A 16,492-nucleotide genomic window follows, 5' to 3' on the forward strand; every position below is an offset into this window, starting at 1 on the left:
ATAAACATATTCTTTAATATACAAAACCCTGCTCATTTTCTAAGTAGGGTTCTTGGGTAGGTAAGGCCCTGGTACACACTGACATTCTTGTTAATAAGTGTATTTTAGTCCACACCCAAGCTCAAAGATATGGTTGTAGAATTTTTTGACACCTTGCTGCCTCTTCACAGTACAGGAGATGCCAACTCAGAGTCACTATAAAGCAAACACAGGGCAGCTTCCAACATTTGCAGGGTGTTTTTCTTCCCAAGGGCATACATGAGTCAAGTGAGCAGCAGGACAAGATCACCACTGTCTGTGCTGGAATAAAAGCCAGCCACATCCCCAAAAATCAAGGCAAAAAGGTGAGTTTCAGCTCTAATTCAGCATCTACCTGTCACATTTCAGCAACGCCACCTCTGCCCTTCTGTGCCAGGGACATCCTTGTCTATGCACAACTGAACACTGCCAAGTGGGACACATTTCCATCTCATTAGAATGGCTGTCAAGGATCTCACCCTGTGCTCAGAAGCTATTCCAAACCAACATCTCAGCAGCAGCCTGCTGCTTCTTAAATACATGGGTATGAAAGAAAGTTAAAGCAACTGTTCAGAAAATAACTGCACCACAACTGACTTGGTGAGGGACAGCAAACCCCACCCACGAGCCTCTGGACTCCACCACATCCCAGAGGGAATTCATCCAGGACTTCACACTGGTTTGCCTTTATGAAGAATAAGCACTTTTAGTATGATTTTTCATCAGTATAATTGAAAATGTTTGGGAGAGCCGAGTAAATCCCTGTTTCGCAGAAGGGGAGATGGGTAACAAGAAGTTACACACCAGCACGTTCAATCAACAGCTGGAGGATGGGAACTGAGTCCCAAAGAGCAGCTTTCCCTCTAAATTGGACACCCTTGTGAATCCAAACACACCAAGGCAGCACAAACCAGAAAACTGTCGCTCTGTTTAGGGAAGTTGAGATTCTTCCCTCTTACATCTCAAGGAAAGAAGCCCCACATGAAGTGATACATCTTTTATTTCTCATCCTGCCTGAAGGACTGCAGATCCAGAGGGAACTGAGAAACCCAACCACTGAAGGATGTATTTAAGGGGGCTGCAAACACAAACATACAAAAAGTCCTCGGGAAGGGAATACGGTGAAGTTTTGAAGGAACAAATTTTAACACTGTGCTTGCCCAAAGATCATAAATCTCCCACGGAGATGCTTTAGGGATACAGTAGGAACGATCGCAGGACTTCCCACAGACCAAATTCCTGCCTCTGCCTCACAGCCACTCCTCGAGGTCTCTCCCATCGTGACCCCTGCTCTGTGCACACAACCTACTCACTTTTGCTACTAACACACTCCCAGTTTCAAATATCACACGCAGAAAACACAGGTGAGCTCCACACTTCAAAATATTCCAGCCAAACGCAAGCCGGGAGCAAAATAAAAAAATGGAATTAATCTCTCTGTGTAAAGTGTCCAAATTTTCCAGGGTAGTGCTCACAGCCAGGAGTGGACACAGATTGCTGCCTCCTGGGAATTATAACGGACATGTGGGATAACCATTACAACTGCAGGTAGCTCTTCAAAGACTTAAACTAAGCCCTCTCTCCCTGTCCTTCTGTTTGCCCATTAAACTAAGCACATAGGAGCATGGAAAACCCCTGTGAATGCTCTTTACCAGTTTAGGGGGAGTCTGGAAAGCGCTACAGAGTGCTCTGGAGCAGCCAGTAAAACCAGCAACACGAAGGGAAAAACGTCCTGGGAAAGGTTGAGCTGTTTATGAAATAATTCTGCCCTGAAAGCAGGCAGTGGCAGTTTGGATTGGGTGTCAGCCTGCTCTGCGCTGCTGCTGCTGGGAGGAGAGGAAACTTTGCTTAGAAACTTCAAAAACACGGATCTAAAAAAAAAAAAAAAATCCACCCAAGTGGATAGCAAAGACAAAAAGAATATGCTGAACCTCACAGAAACACAGCACATCACCAGAGGAAAAGCAGGCAATTAACAGATCTTCCAAACATGAGGCATTTTTCCTTTTGACAGAGGGCTGCTGGGGAGGGGGGAGCTGCTAAACTGGTTTTCCTCTAAGCACTTCCAGATATTAAAAAAAAAAAAATCCTCTTGCAAAGAACATATCCACTGTTGTACAACTGTCCCAGAAAACAAAGACCACGGGGAGAAAGTGGCCCATTTTCTCCAGTCTCCAAGAACCCCAAGTACAGGTCATGTTTTCAAAGGCTCAGTCCTACACACTCCAGAACGGAGCAGCATTTAAAGCACAGGAATAAAGCCCTAACGTGAGAGTTACTAGAATGCCCCGTTTTTGGTACCAGACTGAAATTGACTCAATTCCACCCAGGCGAACACACAGTCTATGAAAACAACCGCGAGAGAAGTTTCGCTGTGAGTGAGTTTCCCCCTCCTGGACACGCTGCATCAAAACCAAGAGATTCGTTTTCTATTTCAGTTATCCCACGAACGCACCAAACCACGGAATATTTTTCAGCAATTTGGGAGCCCCCTGAATCCTGTCCTGTAGCTCATTCTCCAGCCCATGGGGCAGCTCCTCTGCCTGCTCCCTGTCAGCTCCCAAAAAACACCTCAAAGCTGTAATTCCTCACCACATGTTGAAAATATTGTGACTAATAATACACTCCACCCATTTTTTTTCCATCACTAAGGATTTCAAAATATAAAACTTGACAAACAGAGAGCTTAGAAGGGGAAAGTCAAACTTTATTTCCAATTAAAAGAGGCTATAAAAGCATAAAAGTGCTTGATCACATTGATTAAAGTGAAAGAGCTAACCAGTCAGAGAAAGCTTCTTCTTCAAAAATTATGTTTTTCTCACTCTTCTTGGGTATCACTGCCTTTTCTTATAATCTCCACAGGAAAATAAAAAGAGAAAAAATATTCTCCGTCTTTTTTGAGGAAACACATTTAATGCATTAGTAGCAGGGCTGATCTGTGCATACAGAGAGCTCACACTCAATAAATACTTGATTGAGTCCATAAACTGAGACCTACATCTCAATGACAGCAACTAAATGCTAAAAATGATACCAGTGATGCAATTAAAATGCAAGCATGAACTTTGGTACAGGTGTCTACAATGCCACTGTTTGCTAAACACATCTCCTAATTAGCATGGCTTTAAACAATGCTGATAATAATCCCGTTCTGTAAGGCTTGCCAAATGAATCATTGGGATTGCAAAATAAAAAGCATGAAGAATTCATTAAAGAGCTGTTAAACTCTCCTTTGTTTATCTTTCCCTGGTCAGGTGTAAAAATAAATAAATATGGGTTTATGTCTCCGGATTCCATCCGAATGCTCCGCTCCACAATAACGTGCCGGGGAAGAACCTCCTCAGGAGGTACCAACATTTTTTTTTCCTCTCCGTTTCAAAAGAGAAATCCTCCCACTATTACAGTCCTGAAAATCTGCTCCATTCTCTATTTGTCATCTGGGATTGAGTTATCAGACACTACTTGTATTACTTTGGGAACTGACATGTCTATTTACAGAGACACAAAGGCAATCCAGCAGCACAACCCCTGCTTTTCCCAGCACCTCTCCTTCTCCCCTCCGCCAAATTCTACCAGCACTTTTTTCTGGGGAGGGGGGAGGACACCTCACTAGTTTCCCAGCATGACAGAGAACATTTCCAGCCACTTTTGCACTTGTTACAGCCTTATGAAAAATCACCTATATCCCCCCAAAGGAACAGCATTATTCTTTCAAGGTTTTTTTTTGTTTGTTTGCTTGTTGGGTTTTTTTGCATTTCTTTTTTTTAAAAGAGGGTCACTTCCCCCATTTCAGCCTGCAATTAAAATGGAGGCAAGGCCAGGCGATCTATGTCTGGCTTTAGGGGGAGACAATAACCCAAAACAGGCCTGGCTTAAAAAAAAAAAAAAAAAAAAAAAAAAAAAAAAAAAAAAAAAGAGGAGAGGGAGAAAGAGAAAGAGAGACACGCAGAAAGAGAGAAATACAACATGCTTCACCAGTATTATTACCTCATCCCTTTTTCCAAGCAGTTTTGAACCACACTCCTGACAAACTCCTGGTCCAACTTGCACGGATGCTGGTTTTTAGGGGGCGGAAAGGGTTTTAATGCTGGAGCCGGGATTGAGGCTGGCTATCCGCAAGTGGAGCTGCTGTTAAAATGCCCCCTTGTCTCTTCTCCTCTCCCTTGAGCTGGGTGTTGACGCAGCAGAAATTACCAGCTGGAAAATTCCCCTTTTGGAGGTTACGGGGAGGAGGGGGGGGCGGGCGGAGGAGCGAGGGGAGGGGAGGGCCGGGGGAGGGGGGTTAAACCCGGCACTTACCAAGTTAAGCCATCCACCCACACCAAATAGGACATCGCGTCCCAAAGAAGGCTCCGTGCCCCCCTCGGCGGGCAGGGCGCGACCGGCCGCGCTCCCCCCGCGGCGGGCGGGCAGTGGGGGGAATAACGGGGATAAAAACGGGGATGAAAACGGGGATGAGGATAAAAAAAGGGGATAATAAGGCGGATAATAACGGGGATAACACCGGGGCGGCGGTGCGGGAGCAGCGGGGGGGGGCTCCCCGCCGCCCCTCGAGGGGTGGGGGGGCGGCCATGGCGACCCCCGCTCGCCCCGGGGGGCGGGGGGCGGCGCGCTTACCTGTGCCCCATGGAGGAGAGCGGGGTGTCGGAGCGGCCGGAGCGGTGGCTCCGTCGGTCACTCCGTGCCTCTCCTCCCGGGTGGGGAGGGGAAGGGGAAGGGGGGGCGGAGGGCGGAGGAGGGGGGGGGGGGGGAGAACCCGGCGGAGGGGGGGAAGGGGGGGGGGCGCCCGGGCGCGCTCCCGACGCTCCCTCGGGCGCGCGGGGCGCGAGCCCGCGGCGGGCGGGGGGGGGGGGGGCGCGGGGGGGCGGGGCCGCGCGGCGCGTGCCGGCGCTGTCCCCGCCCACTCTCCCCCGGCGGCGGGCGGTGATTGGGCGGCGGCCCCTCCGTCGGCCACGCCCCCCTCGGCACGCCCCCCTCCCCTTGCGCCGGGGGAGCGGGGGCGCCGCCGGCGGCGCTGCCACTGCCGGACACCGGAAGTGAGGGAGGGCGGGGGCGCGCGGCGCGCGGGGCACGCCGGGACAGCGCGGGGGCTGCGCTGAGGCGGGGGCGGCGGTGGCGGCGCGGGGTCGCTGCCGGTGCTGGTCCCGGTCCCGATCTCGATCTCTATCCTAACCACCCCCCTGCTCCTGCTCCGGACCTCTCTGGGCCTCCCCGGGTGTCTCCTGCCCCCGGCAGGTGCGCCCGGTCCCGGGAGGGGCGGCTGTGCGCCCTCAGCGGGGCGCGTCCATGAGCCCCGCCGCGGGGTGGAGGGCGGCGGGTGTTGGAGCGGGGCAGTGCCGCAGCCCCGGGACCTCGCAGAGAGAAACAAAAATCGCTTTCCCCCTCTTGTACGCACTGAGATGTATTTCACACAATGCCCTGAAACGAAACAATGTAAAATAAGTGCAGTTCGGAGCCCCCTGACCCGTAATGGCCAGAGAGCGAGGCCGGTGGTCGGGGAAGGACGGAGATCAGAGCGGATGGAGATCACAGGCGGCTCCGCAATGGAAAACCTCCCGCTGCAACAAAGGGCAGGGCTGTGCCCTTTTGACTGCCGCGCTGAAGGGTCTGACAGAAACTGCCCTATATTTCAAAGGACGGAGCTTAACAGGGCAGGATAGGTCTGGAGCGTGGGGGAAGTCGGCGCGATCGCACGATGGCTGCGGCGAGCGGGGAATCGCTCTCGATGCTGCGCGCGGTCGCTGGATTGTGAAAGCAGGAGCTGGTCCAGCAGATAGAAACGTTTGCAAACTGTTTTATCAACACCAGCGTGCTGTGATTGCGCCCGGAATTGGGGAAATACATCCCTGCCCAGCGGGGTTGGCCGTTTGCATAGTTAACTGACTTAGGTGTGTAATCACAGTAATTGCCTGGCTAATCGCCTGCCGAAGGTTTTTTAAATTTCCTCCGTGGTTTCCTTTCCCTCATCCTATATATTTCCTTCATCTCTGGCTCTCAAGTAGGCAGACCTGCTATCGAAATCTTAGACTTGACTTTTATGCCTGCTCTTCATCCAAATCCATTTCTATAAGGTGCTTTTAATCCGTAGGACGTCCCCTTACAAAAAGTGTATTTTCCACTTTTTAATCTATAATTTAAATAAACGGATGTTCCATCGTGTGTTTTTCTACCCCCGTTTCCTCCCACATACCCTAAATAACTTTAATTTTGAATAAACCTGATTAATGAAAACAAAATGCCTTTTTACTCCAGCATGTTTTTAATTACCTCTTCATTTTATATTGCAACAGAGTCCAAGCACCACCTTCCTAGAAAGAGTTCCATTAAAATGCAAATGAAGACTTTGCAGAAGTTGTTAATGCGACCAAGGACACAATTTCTTAGACTTGAGCAACTCAGAATCGGCACTGGGCAGGGTCTCCTGCTGCCACCTGCTCTTTCTGCACGCACAATCCTGTGCAGAACATGTTTTCCAGCCTCTGTCACCTGTGGGTGAGGAGCACCAGAGCTGAACAAGCAAAATCCCTTTTCCACCCTAAATGCTCACAATGGTTTTCACGTGTATCTGTCCCCACCACACCTGCAGGTATTAAATCCTTCTGTGCTTTGAGGGTTTTTTTTAGGCTGAAATACAAAGGTTCAAGGGGCTGTTGAAGGTGGAGCTTTATGCCATTATATCTTGTTTTGCGTGGTGTCTGCATCATACCTGGTTGTGGCTGTAACCATTCCTGCCTTTCCTCACTCCTCTGTTTGAAGCCAAGCTTCCCCTGCTCCCCCAAAGCTCCTCGGGTGCAGGATGTACGCTCCCCTCCTCTCCTCCTGCCCAGGGTTTCTTCCCCAGGTCTTTGTTGGAAGAAAGCATTTCCTCCTGTGGTATTTGTTTGTGTGTCAGGCTGGGCTGACTCCCCCGGAGCAGCAGCAGCTGCTGCCCGGGCACTGCCCTGGGGAATGTTCCCAAGAGGGGGAGGGTGGCAGCAGGCCCCATTTCCCAAAGCTGTTCCACACAAAGGATTTCAGGAGACTTGAAAAGCTTTAATATTCCTTTGCCAAGCCCCCTCTCCTTTAATTAGAAGTTTGTGTTGTATTTTAGGTAAATACTGCAATAGCTCAGCACGCCCTGGGAGGTGCTTTCTCCTCATCAAGAAGGAAAGGATGTGCATGGAAAAATAAGAGCTTGGAGGAGAAATCGGGGTAATCGGGGCAGTTCCTGTGATTTCTGGTGTGCAAAGGAGAGATTAGGAGTGTAATATCATGTCAAGGGTTACACACCATGTGTTTCTAGCCCGAGTCCACATCCCTCGCTACCCACTATACCACAGGTTCTACCCTGGCAGGGACTGGTGGTATCACACCCACTACTGATGGGTAGAGACTGGTAGTATCACACTGCTAAAGGGTTTTAGGCACTGGGACAACAGGTAAAGGTCATATTCCTGTAGCACAAGACTGCTTGGAGTTGCCCTGATATGTTCCCTTTGCTCTACCAAAGCACCTGGACCCCCAGCACAGCCACGCTGGCACCACGTGCCAGTGCTCCATCCTCACTGAGTGGGCAAATTAAGCACCATGGACTAGCACATGTGCTGTTGAATTTCACTGCCTTTTCAGTGTCCCTGCTCCCTGCACAATCTCCAAGACCTCTCCAGTGCAAATAAGTCAGCACCATCCTCCCACTGTCTCCTGCGCTGGGGTATGGTGGGACCAGACCAGGGGACAGCAGCAGAGGAGAGCTGGCTGGGTGCTGCATTCATACCATGTCCCATTTGCAAAAACATGGGATTGGTGTGGTTGGAAAAGACCTCCAAGATCATCAAGTCTAAAAGTTAACGCAGCTCTATCAAACTCACCACCAAACTATGTTCCCGCATGCCACATCTGCATGTTTTTTGAACACTTCCAGGGACGGTGATTCCACCACTTCCCTTGGCAGAAATTCCCAAAATTTGCCAATATGGGCAAAGAAATTCCTGGCCAGAAATGCCAAATCATTAGAAGTGCTGAGCATTGTCATTTCAGCTCCTCTTTCCAGCTCTCATCTACTTTATGATCATTGTAGTTGTAGGAGATTCTACATTTGATAAACTGAAATTATTTCCTGTGTGTCCTTATCATGCAGGCAGTTTGGGAACAGGTTGACAAAATCTAAATGGCCTAACTACTGTTTTTTCCTCTACTAAAGCATTGTAAAAATAGATGTTTCAAAGCAATCCTGGGTAATCTGTGATCTGTGATCTCTGCTCTCAGTGATCTCAATTTTGTTTCCATGTTCTGTACAAGGTAGACTTGGCTCTCCATCACCAAACCCTGCTCTTCCCTAGGTACAGCAGGAGGAAAGCCATTTTGCAGAGCTCTGCTTGTGCCCTTCACAGCATCTCTGAATCCCTGGAAATCCCGGGGCCATCAGCTTTGTGCGCCGCATGGAGAGCAGCTGGCAGATGTCAGAGGAAAGGGTTAAAGGACCCACATTCCTGTCCCCACTGCCCTGACCAAAGGTCAGGGGTTCCTTAGGTGAAGGAAAGGAGGGAGGTGGTGCAGCCCTGACCAGGTCATTTGAGGAGTAAACCACATCTGAGCGGAGCTAATGAAGCAGCATTTGTCTCTCTCGCAGGCTCATACTCCCGGTCTGTGCCGGGCAAGTCGGAATTCCTTCTCTAGTGGGAGTGAAGATGTTGATTGTATTTTTTCCATGATGTGTATTGAGGCATTTGCTAGGTTGTGGGAGTAAACACTTGGGGGAATTCTCCATGAGCTAGCAAGGGCAAGTCACAAGCCTACTAAATATGGTGAGTGAAGATTACAAAAAAAACCCTGGAGAATAAACCTCCCTCTTTCCACCCCATCTCCCCACCACCACCACCCCCGCAGATTTGTTCTCATTATCGTGTGCTGTGTCTCACTGCTGGCTGGGTAAACCTGCTGCCATTTGTGGGACTAAACACATTGTGCTGATTTAATTTTGTTTTCTGCACCCAAGGGCAGCGCTGGGGTGGTCCTTCATGGCTCCACCACGCACTGAGACACACAGGACCGTCCTGCTGGAGCAGAGACACCAGATACTCAACAGGGGGAACAGCAGGAAATGCTCTCAGGTCTGTAAATACTTGAGGGGGTGAGAGATGATGGTCATGTACAAAATATTTGACCAAACACATCCCACTGACCTCCTTTGGTGCTGCTCTTGAAAAGGATTGGCCAGAGTCAAACAGAGTTGATCTTTAATGCTCCAAAAATACATTCCCTTTCAAAGCTTCTCAAGTAGAGAAGCATCCAGGCTGTCAAATTCAGTTCCCCACTCCCAACTTCTTGTGGCCTCGGTGAGCTCAGCTCTGGGGGCTCCATTTAGGTTCCCCCAAGACTGCAGGTGATGATAAGGATGAAGGATGCTGGGGCCATGGCAGGGGGTGTGGGGTGCAGGAGGACGCAACAAGCTCTGTTCCCACCTTCTCCTGCCCGCTCCATCTCCACTGTCCTTGACTTGCTGCTCTGGCTCTGTCTCATCCTTCTCTGTTCCCCTCCCTGGAGTGGCCCAGCAGCAGCCAAACACTGATTCTTGTGGTCCTCTCTGGGAGCCTGGAGCCAACCTGGGCCCCTCAAAGTCCCACCCAGAAGCCACAGGCCATTTGTGTGTTGGTTGGAGCTCAAGAGATCCCTGTGCCCTGCTGACACCACCCTCCTCCTGCAATAAAGGATCTCCACTTCCCTTTCTCTCAGCTTGGGATCTCCTCAGAGTTGTTTCCTGCTGTATTTTGCATCACAGTGCTCTGGTACTTCATCCCTTCCCAGGTTTCCTCCTATCCCAGGTATGGATCAGGAGCAGCTCACTGCTGTGCACTTTGGACAGTGCTCTTTAATCAGATCTTCTCCTTCTGCAGCTTTTTGCAGACTGTCACCTCTGCACGTCTGGGAAATGTCGGTGCTCGGGCCAGGCTTTGTCCTGATGTCAACAGCAAAATGTCAGCACATTCAGAATACATTTTGATTCTTCCTCCTCCACTATCACCCTCCCTTACTCCTGCAACCTTTCCTGGTCATTATCAGGGGCTCACAGCATTCCTTTAGAAACAGACAAGCCCATTTTCAGGAGACAGAAGCAGGAATATCCCCATGGTCCCACATCCTTAAAGGTCTGATTTGTCTCTCAGTCAAGCCCAACCCTCTTTACCACAACACCTACAAACCCAGAGGATAAGAGAGATTTCACTGAAATAGATCCTTCTGTTTGCAAAGATTTGGTTTTCTTCAGAACCCAAGGAAATTGCAGGGCTGCATGCAAGTCCTTGGCTCAGTGTGATCCACGAAAGCTGTGCGTGTCAAGGAGCTGTGCTGGCAACAGGCAGAGGCAACAGTTAAAAAAAAAAATAAATATATATATATAAAATATATATATAACTCCTAGAGTTTGGGAAGTGTGGTTTGGGGTTTCGGCAGGCAATTGCTGGTTCGCCTAACGACTCAGGCCACAGCCAGGGTTTAGCTGGGTTAAACACTGAGTCAAGCTTTGCCCTAGTTAATGTGGAGCTTGGAATGACACTCCACTCTGGGAGCATTAACCCACCTCCATTCCCAACCTCCTCAGCTCAGAGGGTGTGGAGAGCTTGTTTTCCTTTTGCTCCTGCCCTGATGCTTCCTTTTGGTTTTACCTCCAGTGTCCTGAATTTGCTCAGGCAGCTCCAATTTCAGGGTTCCCCGCAGGGCTGTGCTGGAGCTGAACTGCAGGGTGTGGGGAGCAGCACATCTCTGGTTGCTTCCCATTCTGAAATAATAACAAGAAAAATCAGGAGGACTCTGGCAAAACATTCACAAGATGCTCTTAAGTAAATAAGAAGGGTTTTTGCAAGATATTTGAATTTACATTAAATTGCTTGTCAGGAGGAGCGATGAGGCTGTCAATAATTAGTTTATATTTGGAGCTGTTCAAAGGCTGTTAATGGCATTTTGCACCCTTCTGTGAACACCCACCTGGTTCCTGCACACCTGAGTCATGCCAGTGGTCGTACATCACACTGTTCAGCATCTTCCTGTGTGATGCCCTCTCCTCCCACCATTCCCAATGGGAAAGTGGCTCATTTGAGTGCCTAAACCCTCTTGTTGTAAATGGCACATTTAGGTGATGGGTGTCCACCATGGGCCCTTCATGATTGTCTCCATGCCCTTCCCTGGGTTTCTCCTGGCTCATCCCAGCTTTTCCCAGAGAAGCCTGGCTGGCTGATGTGACCTGTAGGCGAGATCCCAGTGCTGCCAAGCCCTGGGGAGAACTCGGCCGCTGTTCCCAGGCTTCAGTTCCCGCAGGATTTCCTATCTGGGCAGAGCCGGGGTCAGCAGGGAGGGGTCCAGCCAAGCACCCCGCAGCCCCCAGCCCTGGCCCTGCTGCAGGAAGCTCTGCCGGGAGCACGGGGTGGAGTGGGGGAAAGGAGGGGAGAGGAGGAAAATGGGGAGTCACAAGGGGAGCCGCCAGATAAGGCTGGGCTGGAAACGCTGGGCGGATGCAGCTCCGGGCTGGGGCTCGGACCTGCGCCCCGGTCACTTCCCTCGTGCCGCCCAGCCAGAGCTGTTACAGGAGCCCAGGGATGAAATTACAGCCAGGGAGATCCAGCACCTGAGCTGGCTCCGGCAGCACGTGGCCAACAGGCAGCGGAAAATCCCTCCCGGAGCCAGCTGCTGTCGGGAAGATGTTTCCTCTTCTCCAGTCAGGCAGGGCAGAGCCCAGCGTTGCCCGGGACCATGGCCAGGGTATCGGCCCGGAGGGTTTGGGGGTCCGGGGCAGGCAGGGGCCCGTGCTGTGCAGTGTCTGGTGAACCCTGGAGCCTGTCCCAGCTGGAGCTGTGCCGGTGGGGCCAGCACCTGCACAAAGGCTCGGGGGTGCTCCCAAGCAGAGGCAGAACCACCGCTGGCCCCAAAGCCCAGGAGAGCCCCTGATCTCTGGGAAGTAGCACAGGGATGTGGGCAAAGAAGGCAAAGAAGACAGATGCTTTCTTTATTTTCTTTCCCCCTGGATTTAGTAGTTCCAACCCCCTCCAAAAATGTCTGTGCTCTCTTCTCAGCTCTTTTCTAAACCCAACCCACTCATTTTTATTATCCCTCCAGGAGTTTGTTCCCTGTAATACATTATCTGCTCCCTCATTGTCACACCAGCCCTGAGCTCCACATCCTGCTGGACCCAGCATCAGTTTGAGCAGCCCTGTTGTGTTTCCTCTCTGCCTTGCTCACATCCCACTCCATCCTTGCTTTTCCCAGAGAAGGCAGTGCTGGAGCTGCTGGTGTAACCTCCCCTAGCACCTGCAGCCACATCCTATCACCACACGCCCTCATTTCCAACCTCCAAGGGGTGAGGGGAGCAGAGCTGTCCCCAGAGATGGGTTTTTGGCCCCATCAAGGTCATGCAAACCCCCAGGTAGTGTGGGAACAGTGTGATCCTGAAAATCCCTGACACCTCACAGACTGGGCTGAGGGCTTTGGGGAGTTGGGGGACCTGGACGGGTCCTGTCTGTGTCAGACTGGAACCCCAAACCCCAACCCTGCTCTTTTCCTAGCCCAGGCTTGCCTCAATGAGCGCCAGAGCAGTGTGGATTTGGTTTAATCTGCAGGGAGATCTTCACACCTTCCTTTGCTCTTTTCCTCGCCAGCCCCTCAGCCTGCCAGTGCAGCACCTTGGCAGGGGCAGTGCCCATCTGGTGGCAATTGCGGGTTTTTTGAAATGTTTCCCCTCCCTCCCTCTCCCTCCTTCCCTCTCCCTCCTCCATCCTCTGCTCCTCCTCTTCTCACCCTTTGCTTTCTCCATGTGTTCCTTGCTGGTGCAGCATGGATACAGCTCAGTGGGATGAGGGAGGATGGGGAGATGCTGTGCCCGGTGCCAGTGGGGAATTGACCCCCGTGAGATTGGCCCCACAGCGAGAGCAGGTCCCAGCCTTGCACACGCGTGTGCAATCCCTGCTGTGCTGCCTGGGGCTGGAGGTGTCCCTCCAAAGGACGGGGTTACGGCAGCAGAGGCTGCCTGGGCTCTGCGGGGTTAGCGGGGGTACAGCCTGCATCCGTGCAGATGCAGCGTGTTTATTCTCACCAGATAGTTTGATGGCTTTATCTGATCACAGGTTTTCCTGAGGAAGGAAGGGTGAGTCTGAGTCACTTGAAAATGGGGGCCCTTCATCTCTGGGTATGACTGGTGGGGCCGTGGATCTCAGCAGAGCCCCAGGGCAAGGTTTGCTCTGTGGCTCTGCTGAGTGGGCAATGCCATGGTCAGTAAAGGATGTAAATCCAGTGTGAGCAGCCATGGGTGTCAGAGAAAGCACCCAGGACTCAATGCCACGGAGGGAAGAGCGAGATCATTTACTGTGTCTGTGGTGAGAGAGGAGGGAGCTTCTGACACGGTGCCCCTGGTGCAGAAAACACCATCACAAGCAAATTGAAAGCAAGAGATAAAATCTGGCAGCAATTGATAAATTCAAGGGAGAGACAGGTTCATGCCCTCCTGGAAGAAAACCCAGATAATTAAACTCCCTTGTTCTGTTAATGCCTTCTGTGAGGGGCTGGAGGAACCAGCCATGGGAGAGCCATGGCTGCTCCTGGAGAGCTGGGAGGCAAAGGTGTGCTGGGGGAGTGCTGGGAGATGGGGAAGCAGAGTGGGTGGAAACAGCTCCAGCTCCTTAAAACCGGGGAGCTGGGCTGGGGGCTGCAGCAAGCTGGAGCTGTCCTCTGCTCCCCGACCCACCCACACACCAGCATCCTTCCCAGCTGCCTCTGTGCCTGAGAAAACAAATGGATTTTCCATGAAGCGCCCTCAGAGCCGTCACACTCGGCATTTTGTGGAAACTGGGCGTTTCAAGCCTTCCTGAGCCCAGCCAGGCTCCGGAGAGGGGAGCGGAGCAGGCGATGCTGAGCTGCTGAATGCACACAGAGCCAGGCCCCTGGGGTCCAGAATTAATAGGACAGAGCAGGGGCTGTTCCCTGCATGTTTTATTTATGGGAATCAGGCCAGTGAAGTTCCCTCAGCTCACCGAAATAGTCACATCGCCTCTGCTTTGCGCTGCCCACAGCCGTGACCTTGATAAATGGGTCAGTGCCCAGCCCATTCTGCGTGGCCAGGGCGGTGTTTGCTGCATGGGGGGAGGTTGGGCTCTCTCCTCAGACCCCAAAACTCAGCCTTGATGTGTCCAAGGGTGCTCCTGCTATGGGCAGGATGCCTGTGCTGCCTGCAGCGCTGGCTCTGCCCGCAGCAGGAGCAACCCGTGAGAAAGGACCCACGGGAACTCCACCGAAAATCCCCCAAACACCAAGTGAGCTCCGGGCACCCCCCTTCTGAGAACGGTGCATGCCCAGAGCCGTGTCCCCAGCACCGAGGTGACATCAGCCTCTTGCACCAAACTGGAGCCCCAGGGCAGTGCCTGGTAGCAGAGATGGAGACCCCAAAACAGGAAGCAAAAGTGGGGCTCTGCTTGGTTTCTGTATTTTTTCTTAACCTGAGTTTTTTAGCTGTTTCCTGATGCCACATCACAGTTGTCGCCTCACCACGTTCATGGCCACGGTGACATCTTTGCCAGTCCCATTTGGCAGCCCCAAGGTCACCAGAGCATCCCTGAAGTGGTACCCAGGAGGGAGGGATGCTGATCCCGGGATCAGATTGCTCGGGTGTGATGGGCAAAGGGCGCTATCGATGTCTGTGTTTGGTAACCATGGAGCGAGGTGGCTTTCCCAGGGCTGCCGGTGAGTCAGTGGCGGAGCTGGGAGCAGCCCGGTTCCTCTCCCCACCCTCGGCCCCAGCACAGCATCTCCCTCCCCACTTCCTTCCCTTGCTGATAATTAGCCCTCAGCTTTGCGGTTCCCGGTGATTTCTCCCAGCGTGGCATTTCCCCATCTGGGTGCTGGGAGGGAGACGTGAGCCCCACACCCACTCTAGTTCCCACCACGGGAAATGACCACGGGTGGCCCCAGGAGTGGGGAACTACGGAGGCGTTTCCCGAAAATCTCATGGCCAGGAACAGTCCAGGCCAAGGGACAGCGGTGCCCTTTGCTGGCAGGAAATCCTCCCCAGTGTTTAAAGCCCAAGGGGTCTGTGGAGCATCTCAGCAGCTCCAGGCTCAGCCCAGGGCAGCAATGGTGGGTGCAGGCAGGGAATCCTATGCCACATCCTGCTCCGGTGGGATCAGCAGTCGGGGGAAGCTGCACACCCACCCCACGTTTGCTCTGAAAGAAGGGCAGCTGCCAGCACAGCCGGTCCCTGGGGAGAGCCTGTGGGGACAGGGCCGTGTAGAGCCTGTCAAGGACCTTTGTGTGGCTGCCACCATCCAAGGCTGATAAACGGCTCCAAATGCTCTTCCTGCTGCCTCCAAACCCACGGCCCCACCCTGACCCTGACCTCTGCCACTCCAGGTCCTTCACAACTCAGGGTCCCTTGTGGCACCAGGACCCCGGGGCTCAGCTGAGGCTCGGCAGGGTGGCAGGATGACATTTTGTTAGTGGCTGACTCAGATCACTTGCCCCGGCCCCGATGTGGGGTTTGCCATACAACCCCTTCTCCATCCCAAGGAGAGGTTTGCTGTCCTGCTGTGTGTGGGGGGTTTGCTCTTGGAAGGGCACAAACCTGGAAGCATTGTGGAGATGTTTGTCCACAGGGGAGGGATTTCTCCTTCTCTGCATATTCTTCCCCACTACCTCCCCAAGGATTTTAGAGGCTTTACCCAGAGGTTCGTGTCCTCCAGCAGCATCTCAGGGGCTGGCAGTGAAATCAATAATAAAAATGATGCTCAGCTCCTGTACAGAGCATTACGTCTTCAAAGCCCTTTGCTGGCATAAACTCATTAACGGCGAAGAATCGAATTCCTCATCACACAGGTCCCAGGGATGCAGATCTGGGGGGCGATGGACCGGAACATATTTGTAATAAGAAATCGCTGCTGTCGGTGGCCCCGTGCAGGAGGGCCCTGAGGAGCCAGCAGGAGCAGATGGAGAAGGGAGGGCTGAGATGGAGACAGTGCCCAGGGCGGGCTGGCAGCATCCTGGCAGAGGAGCTGCCTCCCCTCCTCACGGCAGCCGGTGGGCCAGAGTCTGGGAATTGGTCTCCTGTGCTCCCCACAGCCCCCCGGACCTCCCAGTGCAGGGAGAAATGAGTCCGGCATCATCTCTGCAGCTCTGCTTCCGTTTGGGAACTTCCCACCCCTGCTGAGCCCCTTTGTGCCATTCCCAGTGGAACATCCCAGTCTTCTCCAGTCCTGGCTGCCTACCCTGAAACACTTGTTTAACACAAGCCAAGCCAGGATTAATGGAAATTTGGGGATGTTCATCCTGGTTGGACTGCAGGGATGGGGTGGGCAGGGGGAAGGTGGTGAGGTGAGTGGGGGGTTGCAGTGTCTGTCTGTGCTGAATGACTCAGAGCTGCCGTACCGGCCTGGGGCACAGCGGGGGTTGGAGGGACACAGTGACCCCCTGGAATACATCCAAAGTGGCTTTTTTGGGGGGCACTGGCAGCCCAGGCAGGCTCCCA

The 16,492-nt window shown here is 52.6% G+C and overlaps 1 protein-coding gene across 8 annotated transcripts in view; it reads right to left on the reverse strand.

Moving 5' to 3' along the window:
* ZBTB46 (zinc finger and BTB domain containing 46) overlaps window positions 1-4,733 on the reverse strand; it is a 47,653-nt gene extending 42,920 nt beyond the window's left edge. For 4 of the 8 annotated variants that reach the window (XM_053958450.1, XM_053958451.1, XM_053958443.1 and 1 more), the window contains exons 1-2: window positions 4,318-4,733; window positions 4,006-4,215 (exon numbers count right to left, since the gene is read on the reverse strand). The gene's annotated coding sequence lies outside the window, so the exon portion shown is untranslated. The remainder of the gene's footprint in view (window positions 1-4,005; window positions 4,216-4,317) is intronic. The other 4 variants (XM_053958445.1, XM_053958446.1, XM_053958444.1 and 1 more) reach the window with 4 other exon arrangements.
* Window positions 4,734-16,492: the final 11,759 nt, after the last annotated feature.

Source organism: Vidua chalybeata, chromosome 17, assembly GCF_026979565.1.
Source record: "Vidua chalybeata isolate OUT-0048 chromosome 17, bVidCha1 merged haplotype, whole genome shotgun sequence".
NCBI lineage: Eukaryota > Metazoa > Chordata > Aves > Passeriformes > Viduidae > Vidua > Vidua chalybeata.